The sequence below is a fragment of the Lutjanus erythropterus genome, chromosome 5, assembly GCF_056507025.1.
Source record: "Lutjanus erythropterus isolate fLutEry1 chromosome 5, fLutEry1.hap2, whole genome shotgun sequence".
NCBI classification, from domain to species: Eukaryota; Metazoa; Chordata; class Actinopteri; order Lutjaniformes; family Lutjanidae; genus Lutjanus; species Lutjanus erythropterus.
Genome location: NC_139321.1, coordinates 34,183,846 through 34,201,914, shown reverse-complemented (window position 1 = coordinate 34,201,914; position 18,069 = coordinate 34,183,846).

Here is an 18,069-nt window from a genome sequence, read left to right as displayed (position 1 = left end):
TCAGTTTTGGAGGTGGCGTTGTTTTAAAAGCTATTAGAAATATACAATCAGTTTATTAGGTACACCTAGCTAATGTAGTCTAATACAGCCTTCCAGGTTTATCCTATTTTTTACTATTAGTATTATTATTATAAAGAGAGGTATTTGTTACATAGCTCACCCACACTGATAGGGTGGACAAAATAATAGAAACACCTCTCTCTTTAATGCAATAAGTGCTCGGACAAACCATTATTTTCATAGTTGATTGATCGGTCAATAATTGTTTGTTTGAAAATCCCAAAGTCTAAGATGACGTCCTCAACCCAAAGATATTCAGTTTACGGTCATAAAGGAGTAAATAAACCAGAAAATGATCTCATTTAGGAAGCTTGAAGCTTCTTTCCTGAAAAAAAAATTACTCAAAATGATTAATCGCTTATCAAAATAGTTAATTCAACTGTCGATTAATAATCAATTATTCTATTAATTGTTGCAGCTCTAGCTAGGTGTACCTAATAAACTGGCATCTGACTGAAGGTGTCTTTTTCCCCTGTCCGCCTGGAATATTAATGTTGGTCACATATAGTAGGGCTGCATCTAACGATTACTTTTTTTAAACAATTAGTCTAACAATTATTTTTCAGATTAGTCAATAAATCCAAGGCTTAATTTATCTACTAATCTAAAGGGTTTTTTTAATCATTCAATTAATCACATGGTTAATTTAGCCAAAATAAATATAAAAAACTTTCAATATTTTATTCAATCATAATCCTGAAAAACAGACACATAAAGCACATTACAATAATGATAATGGTGGCTTATTTTAAAAAATAATTTCCACCCTATTCAAGAGACTCCATTATTCAGATGCCTGATCAGAAAAATACTGGACCTCAAATTTCAAAGGACTGCTTTGATGCATATGATTTAATCACTGGGTCAAGTTGTCAGCCCTTGAACAATCAGTATTTTCCCCTCAAGTACTTGACTTAAAACTTAAAGTGGTTATGAGAGGGATTTATTTCATCATTGGGGTAATATGCAGGTAAGTTAATCACTAACAATATTTCTGCATCAGTGTGGGGCAAGGAAAATAACTGTAATGGTCCACTAGATCAATGTTATTCAGATTACCAGGACACAGGGCATTATACTGGTTTACTCCTTCTCTGAAACACTGCCTGATAAACATGAAAATAATTCTTTTTTTTTGTTTTTTTTGGAAGTACTAGTATCAGGAGCTAATTTTAATGGATTGGCATTGGCCAAAATAAATCAAGCCTTTGTTTATTTTACTTAACTTTTTGGTCATCTGACATCATGTCAGCTGACTGTAACTGACATGAATTTCACAAGTAACTTGATGGTGATTTATTAGGTGCTCTGTAGTGTCGCTGCTTTCCTGCAGCAGACAACAGTGCCATCCATCCACTGTCCATAACCGCCTATCCCTGATGGGTCACAGGGTTTCTAGAGCCTATCTCTAGGCGTGGTACACCCTGGACAAGTCACCAGTTCATCACAGGGCTGACACGTCAAGACAGGCAACCATTCACGCGCACATTCACACCTACGGGCAATTTGGAGTTATCAGTTAAGCTATTATGCTGTATGTCTTTGGACTGTGGGAGGAAGCCGGAGTACCCAGAGAGAACTCATGCAAAGAACATGCAAACTCCACACAGAAAGGTCCTGCCACAAACTCCCCAACAGTGCTAACCACTGTACCACCGTGCCGGCTACAACAACAGCGCCATACCCAGATGCATCTCCCTGGGCAAGCTGCCTCATGTATTCTCCTCTTTCTGAGGGTTTCATGCAGATTTCTGTCTCCCTGTGTCCAGTGTGGTATTTAAAACAGCCCATCGACCTCTATCACAGTCAGAGCCAGTGTCCTCTACCTGTCTATTTTGTTTTGATGTTTTCGGCAGCTAACTATCTACTAAACAGGAAGTTAACTACCTCTAGCTAACTAAAATATAAAAAAGGTACAGATCTGAGTTTACTTCACAGCAAAATCCCAATTAGGCTAGGAATAGCTGATTTATAAAAAAAAAAAAAAAAAAAAAAAAGCACAGCACTGTTCTTTAAAAAAAAGAACAAAAAAAAACAGCAGCTTCAGCAGCAGTGAAGGACACCTTACATTTTGTAACAAGACAGATGCACTCTGTCTGACTGGGGCCTTACTGTGCAAAAGAGTGACAGGAGGGGACATTTTATTCTAAAGTCAGCCATTACTACTCATATGATGAAAAACAAGGCAGTACAATGATCAAGGCTGCAAAGGGGGCCTCAGCAAATTGGATGTCAGAGACAGTTGACTGTGCAGATTAGGGAAACTAAAAATAACATGAATAAATAAATAATACTGAACGTTCATTATGTGTAATTTAAAGTATAATTTCTAACGTTTACAGTATATGATTTAAATTGTAATCATACTGTAATATTGTCAGGAGATTTTTAAAGACAAAAGAGGTGCCCCAGCTGTAGCTCATGCTTTTTGGGGGACCTTGGCATGGAAAAGTTTGGGATGCCTGAACCATTACATTGTGACACTGAGGAAGATTTCTTTTTGCTTTACTACATCTGTGAGTAAAGAGGGATATTTACTGTGATTCTTGCAGATGATTTTCCATAAAAAATGCACACTACTTCCTGAGAATCATTTGAATATAGGAATAGTCAAAAAAATAACATTTGGTGAGGATCATTATAAATAACGCTATACAACAATAAAGACTAATCTAGAATTTGCTGGATTTTTATTGCTTATACGTGTATATTTGTGAGACGTCAAGTTTTTTGGACAGTTTAGCCTACTTGTACTAAAATCAAAGTAATTATTTTAAAGGAATCCTGGGTACATATTAAAATTATTTTCTATGGTAGATGGGGGTTAACCATGTAATACAAGCTTTTAGAAACAGCAAAAATATGCCATATTATGTCATGGGAATTCAAATAGCACCAAATACCAGGAATGACCCCACTCCAATACTCTATTAGCTAATTTTGTACTTTTTTCTGGCAGATGGGGCAAGCTTTACTTTATCGCTCATGTCTCCATTCCAGCCCGGAGGACAGCTGATGAGGGCTAAAGAGGGAATTAGCTACCCACTCAAAGGCTTTGCTCTGATCCTTCAGGTCAGTATTTGGTCCCTCCAGCTCTTGAGCAGGACAGAGTAACACTAGTTTGCGAGGATTTAGGAAGACTTAAAATCAAAAGGGGAGGGGGTCTAATGCATGTATTGGACATTGACACATGAGCCAGAATCCATGGGTGCAGCACAGGAGAGGCAACGTCCCAAACCTGGGAGCTCCCCCCGTAGTTTTGTCTCCTGAGGGGCAGTTGGAAGGAACATTTTGGGTGCAGTGATTTAAAGCGTGGAATATGTTTTCCCTTAAGTTGCAGCCAATCCCAACTTAATGTCAGCCTACATCAAGTAATGTTACCTTCACTGCAACATGAAACCATAAAAATTCTGGAAATGTTTGGAGCCATTTCAAAATATCACTGAACAGAAGACATACACTATTTGTGCATCTGTGTAACGTTCAACCCCTATATTATAAAGGCCTATTCATGTAGAAAGCATCTGCTGTATGTACAGTAGGGGTGCCACAGTTTCCATATTAAATAGAAAATCAATCAAAATATGCATTCAATTTCAAGAATCTAATCAAAAGGCAGAATCAGCAGTTTGCCAAGTAAAACACTTGAAAGATGACACAGTCTAGCTTAGAGCCCATTACATTACATTTGATACTATATAGATATTTTTATAGAAGAATTTGAAAATGTAAATGACAGTTGTCTGAACATAAAACTAAATATGTGTTGATCTTTATAAATAAAAGTTTAAAAGTCTAACAATGGCATAACTGTCATCCATGCATCCATCTTCGACCACTTATCTGATGTTGGGTCGTGGAGGTAACAGCTCCAGCAGGGAAACCCAGACATCCCTACATTAACCAGCTATGACTGGGGATCCCACAGCGTTCCCTGGCCAGGGTGGAGATATAATCCCTCCACCTAGTCCACTGTCTGCTGTGTAGGCTCCTCCCTGAACGTGCCTGGAACACCTCCCTAGGGAGTCGACCAGGTGGCATCCTTACGAGATGCCCAAACCACTTCAGCTGGCTCCTTTCTACGCAAAGGAGCGGCAGCTCTACTCAGAGTCCCTCATGGATGACTGAGCTTCTCATCCTATCCCTAAGCCAGATGCCAGCCACCCTCCTGAGGAAACCCACTTCGGCTGCTTGTATCCGCAATCTTGTTCCTTCTGTCATGACCCACCCTTCATGACCACAGGTGAGAGTAGGAACAAAGACAGACTGGAGAGCTTTGCCTTCTGGCTGAGCTCTCTTTTCATCCCAACAGTACGGTAAAGCAAATGCAATGCCACTCCCGGTGTTCCGATTCTCCGGCCCATCTCGTGTTCTATTGTCCCCTCACTCGAGAACAAGACCCTGAGAAACTTGAACGCCCTCACTTAGGGTAAGGACGCATTCCCTACTCAGAGCAGACTAGGGTAAAAGAGTTTTTTGAAATCATAAGGACCATCAGTCTTTTGGGTTAGTGATGCTTTCAGGCAGGGAGACCCACTTGGTCTTGTTTTCATTACTCAGCTAAAACAGAAGATTGCAACTTGTTTAAACATAAAAAAAAATGACCATAAGTAAAGACCCACAACAGATTAAATGTGTGATATTTGCTCCGTGGTCCTGGAGAGGATGTCATCATACTTTAAGAGTAGCAGACCTCATTAACTGTCTAGAAAATAATATTTTAGAAAAGGGTGATTAAAAAATTGTTCTTGATGATCATTCTTACAGAAATTCTTTAAAAAAAAATCCTCAAAAACACAGAATGTCAAACGAGAATTATTAAGGCATAACATCAGAATGATTGACCAGGAATGCTCACATGAAATGAAAACTGTGAGAAAAAGAAATCCTCACTTTTAAGTCTGAAGCTGGTCTGTCTTTGTTCCAGCAGATGGCGACAGTGTTTAAGAAAAAAAAAAAAACACTTCAGAGAAGGTTGACCTTGAGAAACTGATGGGTATTTTATCAGCATTACTATCTGTAGTAGCAGCAATCTATGAAAAATTACTGTTTAAGTCACTAACTCAGCTGTAAAAACCTTTATAAGACAAATTGTTATTGTAAAATTCTCATAGTGCCGGCTGTCAGCTTGTGCAAACAGGCCTGATAGGAGGGAACTTGTTGCATGTAGACAAATACAACAATGAAGAATGGCTTCACACTTGCATTAATATAGTAAGGATGGAGAACGCACAGTAAATTAATGCACCTACTGGCAATGCTGCACAGTAAACTAGAATACAACTGTCTGGATGGATGGATGGATGGGATTACCTGGGCTTTAACCTTTTTGTGGTGCATATCAGTTCGTATTTCAGCTGTCTACAGTAGACTGAAAAGCAAATCAGATGCAAATCAAATTAAAGTCAGACTGCTGCCACAAAAGAGTCTTTTTTGCTTATTCAAATACAGTGTCTGAGTGTAGGAAAACACAGTGATATAATATGTGTATCTGACAGCACTGGGTCCAAATATAACTGTGCTAGGATGTCAATTTTTAACTTGTCAACCCTTCTTAAACATTACATTCATAAAAAAAAAATGCTATCATTGGTAGCAGCTGCCATATGAATTTAAAAAAATCTCAACAATGACAATAAAGAGCTTAATGAGATGTAAATTGTGCAAAAGAGACAACAAATCAACATGAAAAATACGTCAAAATATGCCTCCAACAGTCAATAGTTTGCGATCTCTTTCACATACAATACTAACCTCATTTCACAGCCCTCAGAGTGGTGAAACCCATACGCTGTGATCACTGACAGCAAACGTGTCACCATGACTCCACAATCTGAATTGGTCGACTGATACTGAACTGACTGTGAACCATCCAGCTGGTACATTCCGTAAACCCTGAACAACAACATTCACTAAAATCAAATGTGACGTTCACGTATGACAGGAGGTCTGATAACGGCTAATCAATCAACACTAACACTGCCAAAATAGACAAGGTTGATTCTTTCTGTGCGTCAGTAACATGCCTGTGTTTGTCTTTAATAGTGCAACGTTATCACCATCCTGAGTATATATAAAATTGACATACTATGTCTACTAAACTCGAGTGAGATGCTTATTTCCCTGCAGCACAATTGCACACCTACAGAGACCTCTGCTCTACATAAGTGACATTTTGAGCTGTCACAGCAAGAAAAGCACAGCTGTAACTCATATCACTAATAATGGCTGCATTCCATTTCGGTTTGCCACTTCCAGGGCTTCCTAGTATTGGGAATGTTGTCCCAGACTCAACTTGAAGGAAGAGAGCAGTCATACCTGCACTTTTCCTGCTATAACATATTAAAATATGTTTTCTGAGTCAGCTTGTTTAAAAGTACAGCATTTTTCATATTATAAGTAGGACTACACAATATGGTAAAAAAAAAAAAAAAAAGTCATACTGTGATTATTTGACTGAAATTGCAATCCCAATATGATTTGTGAGAATGATTATTTTAGCATTACAATTTTCATTTTTACAAAAAAAAAGAAAGAAAAAAACTAATAAAATCCTGATTATATGACATTTGTTGGGGTCTGTGCTAAACTCAGTAGAACAGGATTTGCAGGCCACGTTATCTCTGCAGCACTACAATATTTCAGTACAATGCAATTTTCTCAAACATTTTTCCTTTTTCGAACAAAAATACAATGTGATTCTGGTTCTGTGATTTGCAATTACAATTAACTGTGCAACCCTAATCATAAGCCTATATTGTTGCCATGTTCACATTATTGTGTGTGACTTATAAGATGATAACAAGAGTAACACAAATATCAACGGGGGACATTTGCAAATAACCCTACATAGAAAGCTTATAATAGACCTTTTTCATGGCAGCCAATTTGACAGGGAATGGCAGGGTTGACCAGTGATACCTATTAAGATTATGTTCCACTCAGGTCAAACAGAGTCAGGGTGCTGTTATTGTGCATGTTGGTTCACTGGAAAGGAGCTGCTACACTAAATGGGGCATTTAGTGCACACCTGTGTTTGCTATGTATTTCATATCAAAATGGGTGCATGAAAAGGATCTATGCTAAGATAATGCATTGGAAGGTCAAATTACACTTAGGGATGCATGATAAATTTCACTGCTGATAAATTATCAGCTGACATTGGGAAAATACAGTATTATAATTTATTCAGATAATGAAATTATAACCAATAATTATCAGTTAATATCTATTTTGACAGATTATGTCAAATCATCAATCATCCTGAGGCAAAAAGCTCCAAAACAGCCAAAGTATGTTTAGAAAAATTTTTGATGTAAAAAAAACAAACAAACATGATTTTGAAGAATCAGAACTGGTATTGTTTGTGTTCTAATAGTGTCAGTTAAATTTGGCTGGGTCAGAATAAAACATGAAGGAATTATGGAATATTAAATCATCCATCTTTTCAATTATTAAATTAATCACTAACTTTTTTTTTGATAAATGTGAATATTTTCTGGTTTCTTTACTCCTCTCTGACAGTAAACTGAATATCTTTGGGCTGTGAACAAAACAAGACATTTTGAGGTCATCTTGGACTTTGAAAACTTTCTGACATTTTATGGACCAAACAGCTAATTGATTAATAGAGAAAATGACTAACAGGTTAACTGACAATGAAAATAATCATTACAGGCAAGACTTGAAAAATAGATCCAAACATGTGGAGCACACAGACATATGTCAACAATGAAAATAAATTATCAGTAGCAGCCCTAGTCACATCTTTTTATCCTCAGGCGTGCCTAAACTACCAGCTATAAGTACTTATTTTTAAAATGCCAAAACTTTTAATCTATCTGTAATCAGTATCAGCTATGAGAAGCAGGTGACTGTTTGTCATTATTGGCTGAAAAGAAAAAAAACTCCTATCATTTATCTCTAGTTTTGCTGTATGAAATAATGGATGTGACTGACAAGGGCAGCGGTGCTGCCAGGGCTTTTGGGTCCGATGAAAGATATCACATTGGGCTCCAACAACACAAGCCACGCCAACCCCATTCTATTGCTGTTACCAAACCTCCAGAACCCAGTCGACCCACTCAAAACTTTACATAACTTGACCTTTGCTGGCTTGTAACTCTCTTGTAGTCTTGTAATACCTACAGTACGATATTTACTGCCAGTGAGGAGTGAAAACATAACACTGTGCAGACATGATGCAAAAAACATCCTGCATGGTGGAATTCACTAGTTGATGCAAGACTGGTCTGATACCCTGTTTGAGAAATGAGCAAAGGTTTGATGTAAACAATCATATTTCAGTCATCATCAGGGTATTATTAAAGCATTATTTTAAAATTGGCTGACACTCAGACTCAGTCACTCAATGCTTCAAACTGTCCAGTATCCAGTACAGAATACAGGATGGTTTTGTTTCAAATAATCATTATGTGAAAAAACATAATTAAATTATTTGAATTCTTTTCACTGAAAAAGATCTTTTCTTTTGTTTCCTCTATCTTTCATAAAAGAAACTGCCACGGACTCACTGCAATTATGACAACTGACATGTCATTGAACACAACGCTGCTCGCCTTCCTCGGGTGGGGGAGGGGCGGGTGTGTTTGGTGGACGGAGAGACAGTGGGACAAGACACCAGGGGCAGCAGGGACATGCTCAAAGTTTGTCTGCACTGATTAAATGTCGGCTAAAAGAGGAGCGAAACTAACACTCAGAATTTAGTGGAAAAAATATTAAATCAAATCAAATCAAACAGTGGCCGAAATTTATTAATTTCCACCACTCGCGGACTGAACCCACCTTTCTTTTTGAAGAACTGAGTGACATACTGTCGCCCTTTCTTTTCTCTCTCCTCTCTTTCCGTTTTTCTGGTTCCTCACCAGCAATTCACTGCAAACAAACACCGTCCGCGCCACGTTCAGTCTGAAAACGTCCTGCACCGTTTTCACATGGTCTCTTGTAAAATACGTTTTCTCTTGTTTGGTGGGTGTGTCACAGGTGTTACCCAATCAGCCCCTTTATACTATTAAAAAGGCGTTGCAGTGCAGTGCGCGTGCGCTTCTTTCTCTCTTTTTATTTTTATTTGATCTTTAATTTATTTATTTTATTTATTTATTTTGCGGTTTTATTTTTGTTAACAATAAAAAGAAATACAAACAAGGAAGTCATTAATACAAGCAAAAAAAAATAATAATTAATTAATTGAATTAATTTATTTTTAATTTATTGTAAATAAAATTCTCTGATGATAAGGTTAATAAATTAATATTGAAAATAAGTTAAAATTTTAATATTTTTCTGGAATTGAGCTCCATATTTAATTTTAAGAGTTTTTCTGTCTAACCTTATTAAAAGGCAGGGCCCTGATTGGATGGTAACAATCTGTGCTCACTATTCAGGACATGCTGGGATTAGAAACAATGTTGTTTGCCAGTCTTACTATGTTATCATGGTAGGCTGATTGGTAGAGTTTCTTCAAAGGTTGGCCTACAGTCTTGAACAGATTTTCATTGGGTGCAGCAGTTTTGACTTCGGAGCAGTGATCAAACATTTGCACCATGTATTATTACAGAACTGTAGAAGACAGTTAATTACAGAAGTAAAAAACAGAACAAGAATTTGTCTACTCATCCCGAAAGACCTGAGTCAGCAGAGAAACTAAATTCTTTGTTTTGTCTTTTTGCTGACCAGTTCAGTGTGATCTTTCCATGATAATTGGTGGTCAATCATAAAACTACCTGCTTACATTTTTAATTATGGTCACATATCATAACATCCTGTGGCTTGTTCATTTGATTTCAGACCACAAACAAACTGCATCAGAATCTGTGTGAAAGCAGACCAAATCCGACCTTTTCAAGCAATCTTGGTCTGGTTGTTTGGTCTATGTCTCAAAAATCTAAACATGGACATTCAGTCCATTAAAAAGAGCAAGCTGAATACAGTTTGATGTCGCTTTATGGATCCATCAAGACAACTAAAGGAGTGCTCTACTGCGGTAATGTGTAGAACTAAACAAAATAGCTAGCATGCCCACATTGGTATGCAGGAAGATGCTTGTGTTGCTTGCCAACAGTCCAGTTTCAACTAAGTTGCAGAGTTGTAAATAAATCAGTAAACAAACAACAAAATCATAATCTGTTCTCAATTACTATTAGCTTGTCAAACTGTTGTATTAAAGCAATATTACAGTCAAGGTCATGCTGTTGTACTGATTAATCAGCATTGCTGTGATTATCTTTGTCTGAATCACAGCCCTCACAGCACTTTCTCTTGTGTAATGTTGTGTTATTACAGTGATCAGCTAAAGTAACATACCTTAAGCTTGGTGATGTGTTGTGTCAGGAGTTCGATCTCCTCCTCCATCTGGCTCACCTTGTTGCGCTACTCCTCCTCCATCCTTCTGCTGTCCTCCTTTGCAGCACACCTCCCAGAACTTTGAGTTTTATTGTCCACTCCATCTTGCTCTGGATGATCTCCTGTTCTTTGTCTCACAGCTTGGCTGAGCTTTCCGAATTCTTTTCTTTAGGAGACTTCTTCTCTGTTGTTAGTGTGCTAATCAGGTCATCATTTTCCAGGATGACCTGGATCAGCTTCTGCTCAAAATCCTCTTGAAGAGTTCTGAACTTGGCAGCTACCTCCTCCTGTCTTACAGACCAGCGGTTGTCCCACTCTGCATTTAAGGCCTTAAACGTATTTTCAGAGGAAACTTTTAATTGCTTGACTTCCTTCTCCCAGGCCTCTGTGATCTGGTTGTTTTGCTCCTTCCAGTACTTGGTGAGCTGCTCGAACTCTTTGCTCCAGTGTTCTTCTACACTCTGAGTCTCTTTCTTCTTCCTACATAGGCAGTCCTGAAGAGCGCTGACCCTCACCTCAGTTACACTGATGTCTTGCAGATATTCCTGATTGGCTTCAAGTGAGCGGCTTCAACCAGCGCTTGTCCAAGAAAGACACATATGTGTTGATGCAACAGGAAAAAATACAGTCCCATCCTAACTTCGGATGCAAACAAAAAGACAGAAGGTGTGTCACTGTTGTACACACAGGAGAATGAGCTGTTGCCAATTGCAGGGTCTGTCCAAATTCAGCTTTACAATATAGGATCAAGTGACATATTTATACTTATAGTGTGTTTTCAGCCACAGCTTTGTTAATTTAACTGCCCTAGTTCACACACTCCTTTTATCATCAGACATAAATTATGTCACTTGGCAATTAATAACTATTTCCGAGTGGTGCACAGATGATTATTGTCATTACCTGTATCTGTTCAAACAACAACATTATCTGTATTCTGTAACGGGTGTTCTAAGGACCTAAAAGTAGCACACTAAAATAAAGTTCATTACCAAGAAGAGCTGGGAAGAGCTGGTTGGAGACAAGGTAGACAAATTTTGGAGTCCAGAACCAGGAGGGCAGGCTGAAGAAGCAGCAGAACCGATGAGGGATGAGCTGATGGTAAGTCGAGACCAGGTGGAGAAGTCAGGACCAGAAGATGATGACAGATGGACACACCAAACAGCCACAGGGACAGGCAGGCAGAAACTAGGAGCATAGAAAATGGTTTCACGGTCAGGGACAGAAGGCTGTGGTGAAAATCCAGGAACCAGGCAATGCACAGGAACAGGAGATAGCGGCAGTGGCCCCACCAGGACAGGAAGTGGCTATGGCCCAGCCAGAACAGGAGATGGCTGCGGCCCAACCGAAACAGGAACTGGAGGCGGAGGTGGCGGCTGCGGCCCAGCCGAAGCAGGAACTGCTCAGAACCGGACAGTTAAATACATTAACAGGCGTCGGTACCTGGGAGGAGCTGGTTGGAGACAAGGTAGACAAACCGTGGAGTCCAGAAACCAGGAGGGCAGGCTGAAGAAGCAGCAGAACCGACGAGGGATGAGCCGATGGTAAGTCGAGACCAGGTGGAGAAGTCAGGACCAGAAGACGATGACAGACGGACACACCAAACAGCCACAGGGACAGGCAGGCAGAAACCAGGAACATAGAAAATGGTTTCACGCTCAGGGACAGAAGGCTGTGGTGAAAATCCGGGAACCAGGCAATGCACAGGAACAGGAGATAGCTGCGGCCCAACCGAAGCAGGAACTGGCGGTGGCAGCGGACCAGCTGGTACAGGAACTGGTGGCGGTGGCGGGGGCGGAGGCGGAGGCGGTGGCGGCCGCAGAGACCAGGAATGTAGAGAACAATCTCACGGCCAGGGACAAAAGGCTGTGGTGAAAATCCGGGAACCAGGCAAGGCAGGAGAGTCAGAGACGGGCAGGGTAGGCAACAGGGAAAAGAATCCAGGAATAAGGGCTGGAGAGTCTTGCGGAGAAATACTGAAGAACGGTCTGGCAAGGAGTGAGAGTGATGGAGAGACTTTATACTGGGCTGATTGGGGATGAGCTGCAGCTGAGCTTGAAGGTGGGTAGAGTTGAGTTGATGAGGTGGGAGTGGCTGGCAGGTAGAGTGGAGCAGAGGCAGGGAGGGCGGAAAATTACCGAGGCAGCATGAGAGGATGGAAACTGGGCCTGCTGTGTAACAGAAGTTACATTACATCGTGTAAATGTTGTGCCTACAAAGGATCAAAATAATTTAATATTGGCAAATAATTAAGAATTTCCACATCATACTGTACTTTTCTTTTTAATTAAACTAAGTTTTGTGAATTGGACCACCACCACCCCTTTAACTGGGGGACATAAGCAATAAGAATGTGGAAAAATGCTGAATAAATCTAAAGATTCTGTTTTTCTTTGCAAATAAATTCTCTTTACAGTAAAGATATTTTAAAAAAGTAGAAAATAATTATTTTAAATTGCAATGATGTGTTAATTTTACTGCACTTCACAGTACTAAATTAATAAACACATATAGCAATATAATGAATTAGTCATAATAATGTTACATTACTAAAATTAAGTACTTGGGTAAAAATGCACTTAGATGAAAATAAAAAGTACTACTCTGAATGTTACTGCGTCACATGAAATGTCTGTTTCCATCACATTATTTGTGCTCTCCTGAATAACATATATGGATTTGGGTGCATCTCTAATTTACAGGATTCAGTAAGAAGTAAAAAGTCACATGTTGAACCTTAATTTCAATCAGGTCAGGTTTTTCACACAAACAATAGTATCCACAAAAACTCAGGTCACGCAAATGCAGCAATATGAAAACTGTTTGATCTCTCTGCTCGAACTGCAAGCACATTACATTATATTATTTAATGAAAGGAAATGTTAATTCAGTCTGATTTTTAAGCTACATGTGGTGAGGCTTATTAAGGATTTGTCTGCTTGCTAGAAAATAATGTTAAAGGTTTGTTGTTATCAAAAGTTTAGACAAAAGATAAGAAAAAACAAATGAAAAACCAGTCTGGCCTAGATCAGTGTAACACTGAAAAAAGTTTGTTTAAATATGTGTCTGGCTGACAAAAACTTACCATATGTTTGGACAGGAAGGTTATCTTGTGTCTCACCATGATGGCTGAAGAATCTTGTTGCAGTACTGAAGTATTATGTAGCAGAAGTGCTGTATCGTAGTTGCAGTTCTTAAGTTTTTTCGTAGTTGTGTTGTAGTTTGTCTGCACCCACTGAGAGACGTGTCTCTGATGGAGGTCTGGTTCAAAATAAGTGTCCTCTCTCTGTCCAGAGGGTTTAAATCCAGCAGAACATTCTATTCTGAATGCTCAGAATGTCATGATGTCAAACAGGATTCTATTTGCTATATATGGAATATTATAATTTCTTTTTTCAAATCCAAACATGTTTTATTAAAGGGACACCCCAAAATCAAAAGTATATATATTTACCCTGGCCTGTAGTGATATTTATCCTCAAAGCTTGACACCACTCATACAGAGCAGCAAAATATTGTCCGCATCTCCTCATTTCCTCTCATCTGTTGATCTGTTTATCAATCTAGACAGTCTTGGTGTGAGCTGCAGTTATAAAATATCTGTCTTCTTGAAGATAATGGAATTAAATGGCACTCTACTTGTAGTACCTAAAGCACCAAAAAAAAAAAAGTTTCACAGCAACGTCTCTTCCTCCAGTTTCATGTAGGAACTATTTTCTTTCTGCAGTCTTCAGGGTTGATACAGTTACCAATAACCACTTATAAAATGTAGTCAGTAACATAATCCAAGTATCACAAATGGAAGTAATCTAACTTGATTACTTTCTGTTACTTTTGGGTGACCTCAATATAAAATGTGTCACAATTTTGTCAGATGAAAAATATGTCCAAACATGTGGACATATTTTGAACCTATTTTTCCATTCTATTCTCTATCTCTATTCTAACTTTTGTATCTCCTGTAATGATTATTTTCATTATCAACTGTCAATAATTTTCTCCTTTAACCAATTAGTTATTCAGTCCATAAAATGGAAGAAAATGTTGACTTCCTCAAATGTCTTGTTTTGTCCACAACTCAAAAATAATCAGTTTACTGTAAGAGAGGAGTGAAGAAACCAGAAAATATTCACATTTAAGAAGCTGAAATGAGAGAATTTTGACTGTTGTTTAATAAAAAAAAATTAGACACACAAAATTGTCCAGCTGTTCCTTCCTTTGTTGTGCACAATTTATTGATTGACTGATTAATTTAAAGACAAATATTTCCACCCAAAGAAGCATTTTGTCACTAGAGGCCATGATAATGAACTGTGCATGGTGGTATATGGTTGTTTATTTTAAAACTGTAATTCTACTTATCATCTCCAATTTTACTAAATGTATCTGTAATCTGACTACGATATTTTTTTTATCTGTAACTGTAATGGAATGCGGATACCTTTTTTATATCCGGATCACCTAATTTCATCGCATGTAATCTATTACTCCTCCCCTTTTTTGTCAGATCTTTTAATCAGCTTTAGTCCTGATCATAACAACCAAATATTCATTCATTCTCAGAAATGGCTGGCAGTTTATGACCCCCGGTCTTGGGCAAAACTAACCTTTTGTGTATGACTCTCCAATATACTACAAAGATATTACATTGCATACATAGTTCAAAGTAAGAGTTGTTTTGTTTCACTCTTGGGCAGGTAACTATAGTAGAATCCAGCAAGAATCAAACATGACCATGTGGAATGTCCTCTACTCACTTTTGCCATAAACACGTCTGTCTGGGACACCTTGTTCTGATTCAGTTTGCCTTGCATGGACTCAAGAACAATTTTACCTTCATTTTACAGTGCAGCGTTATTAACACATTCAATATGGCATTGAAGTGAAAGATTTATTTTTCTAGAAGGCAAACTGATTAATTTAGCCTGTTTATGCACATCCCCCAACAAGGAAGGAATTCTGTCAGATGATCAGGATACCAAAATAATCAACAGAAGAGAGAAGAGAAAAATGATCTTAAGACAAAAAACAATATCAACTGTCTTTTCTAAAAGTTACTGGTCAAGTTTTTGCCCAAATGCATTTAGTCTCAGTGATTTTAAAGCTTTATTGCAGAATTGCATCTGTAGGGGGAGGCCAGGTACAGCAGATGTGAACACTTTTAAATGCAGGTCCAGCAGTAATTAACTAATGGTTAATTGAGCCAGTTAGCTCAATTACTCAAGTCCCATATGCTGTTTATACCTGCCACCAGCCAGTTTTATCCAGTGCTGACACACACTGACTTTAGTGACTTCCAGAAACTGAAATCCTTGATATGCTGAAGAGCTCATAGCAGGTATGCAGTTAGTAATTACTGCTACATAAGAGCCGATGAATCAAGTTTGACATGCATGCAAGCATACAGACTACTCATGAAAGCAGCTGAACAGATATAGTAGATAAAGGAAATCACCCTGTAGTCTTTCTAAATATTGCTGCTTGCACAAGCCCAATTCCAAAAAAGTTATGACTTTGCATAAAATGTAAATAAAAACAGAATGCAATGATTTGCAAATCATTTTCAACCTGTATTCAGTTGCATACAGAACAAAGACAAGATATTTTGTGATCAAACTTAGTTTTTTTGTAAATATACACTCATTAAAGAGTCATCATCGAAAGGCTGAATTTAGGGATTTCACCATAATATCATAACAATATTATTAAAAGATTCAGAGCATCTGGATAAATCTCTGCACACCAGAAGTAAGGCCAAAAACCAACAAGGAATGCCTGTGACCTTTGACCCCTCAGGTGGCACTGCAGTAAAACCCCACATAATTGTACGTACAGTGTTACATGGGCTTGTGATCACTTGGTAAACAGTTTGTCGCTGCATCTATAAATGCAAGTTAAGACTCCCCCATGCAAAGAGAAAGCCATATATCATTGCTGAACACTTCTCTGGGCCTGAGCTCATCTGAGATGGACTGATGCAAATTGGAAAAGTGTGCTGTGGTCTAACAAGCCCACATTTCAAGTTGTTTTTTGGACATCATGGACATCCTGGTTAAAGAGGAGAAGGATCATCCACATTGTTACCAGCATTGACTCCAAAAACAGCATCTGTGAAGGTATGGGGGTGTGTTAGTGCCCATGGCATGACTAACTGGTTTTGGGGAAACGTGCTGCCATCCAGATGACATCTTTTTCAGAGACTTCGCTGGCATTTCGCTTATGTCAGCAAGACAATGCCAAGACACATTCTGCACGTTACAACAGTGTGGCTTCATAGTAAAGGAATTCAGGTACTGACTGATATGCCTGCAGCTGTATATCAATCAAGAATGAGAAACAATTTCACTTTCAAAACTTCAACAGTTAGTGTCCGCAGTTCCCAAATGCTTACTGAGTGTTGTTAAAAGAAAAGGTGATGTAACACACCAGTAAACATGCTCCCGTCCCAACTTTTTTGGAACATGTTACAGGCATCATATTTACAAAAAACAACCAAGTTAACCAGTTTGAACATTAAAAGTCTTGTCTTTGTACTGTATTCAATTGAATGTAGGCTGAAAAGTTTTTGCAAATCATTGCATTCAGTTTTTTATTTATGTTTTACATAGCATCCCAACTTTTTTTGGAATTAGGTTTGTGAATCTAACACATAGCCCCAAAAATGTCTTTGCAGGTTCAGCACCAAAATAAGGATGAAGTATTTGTAATGCCAGGTAGGATAAAAAAATAAACACCACAGGCACATGTGACATTTTTGCACTCTTTTTTCATACGTTAAGTTTTTCAGCAACAATTGTTTTTGACATTGATACAGTGCAAATGCACAATAGCACAACAGACACCATTAAGGATACATACTATTTTTTAAAATCAATACAGCAGATTTCAGTAATTTGCATGTTTGATTTTTTTTTCTTTTGCTAAACATAAATATGTTTGTCCTCCATTTAAGCCTTCAGTGTCCAACGTACAGGTTTTCTTCACTGGTAGGGACCCTTTTAACACAGAGAAGCGTTTGGAAATCAATGGCAAGTCATTTTCCAAGTGTGGTCGGCAACTTCTGCAAGGTCATGACGAGTGGTGAAGCAGGGCACTGTCAGCATCTGTTTCCCATCATGCCCAGGAGCAGAGTGATCATCTGAGTCAGTCAGTCCAATCAGCTTCATTCATACTTTTTTTTTTTCGACTTATGGATGAATTTTAGCCATACTGTAAACCGGTGCTGATGTTAAACATGTCTACTTTGTCTTGATATGCATATTATATTAAGAAAGATAACCTAAGACCTGAGAAAATATCGCATTTTGCAATGTAAGACACAGAAGATACAGTGCCGTTCACCCCATCACACTGTAAAAAAAAACTAATTGAGATGACTCAACAATTCAAAGCTACTCACTGAAATAGATTTTTGAGTTTTGAGCCCAGCTTCAACTCTTAAGTGTTGAAATAAACTAAAAAAACTTTTGCTGACCTTTAATATTCAGTTGAGACGATTCACTTTTCCGCTTTAGATAAAGTTAGATTTTTCAAGTTTTAGAAACTCAAAAAAATGTATTTAAAAAAATGGTGGAGCTTTGAGCCTGATTTGTTGTTAACTGGGTGCCTAAAAATTAAATTGCTTTGTTTAAAAAAATTTAGATATTA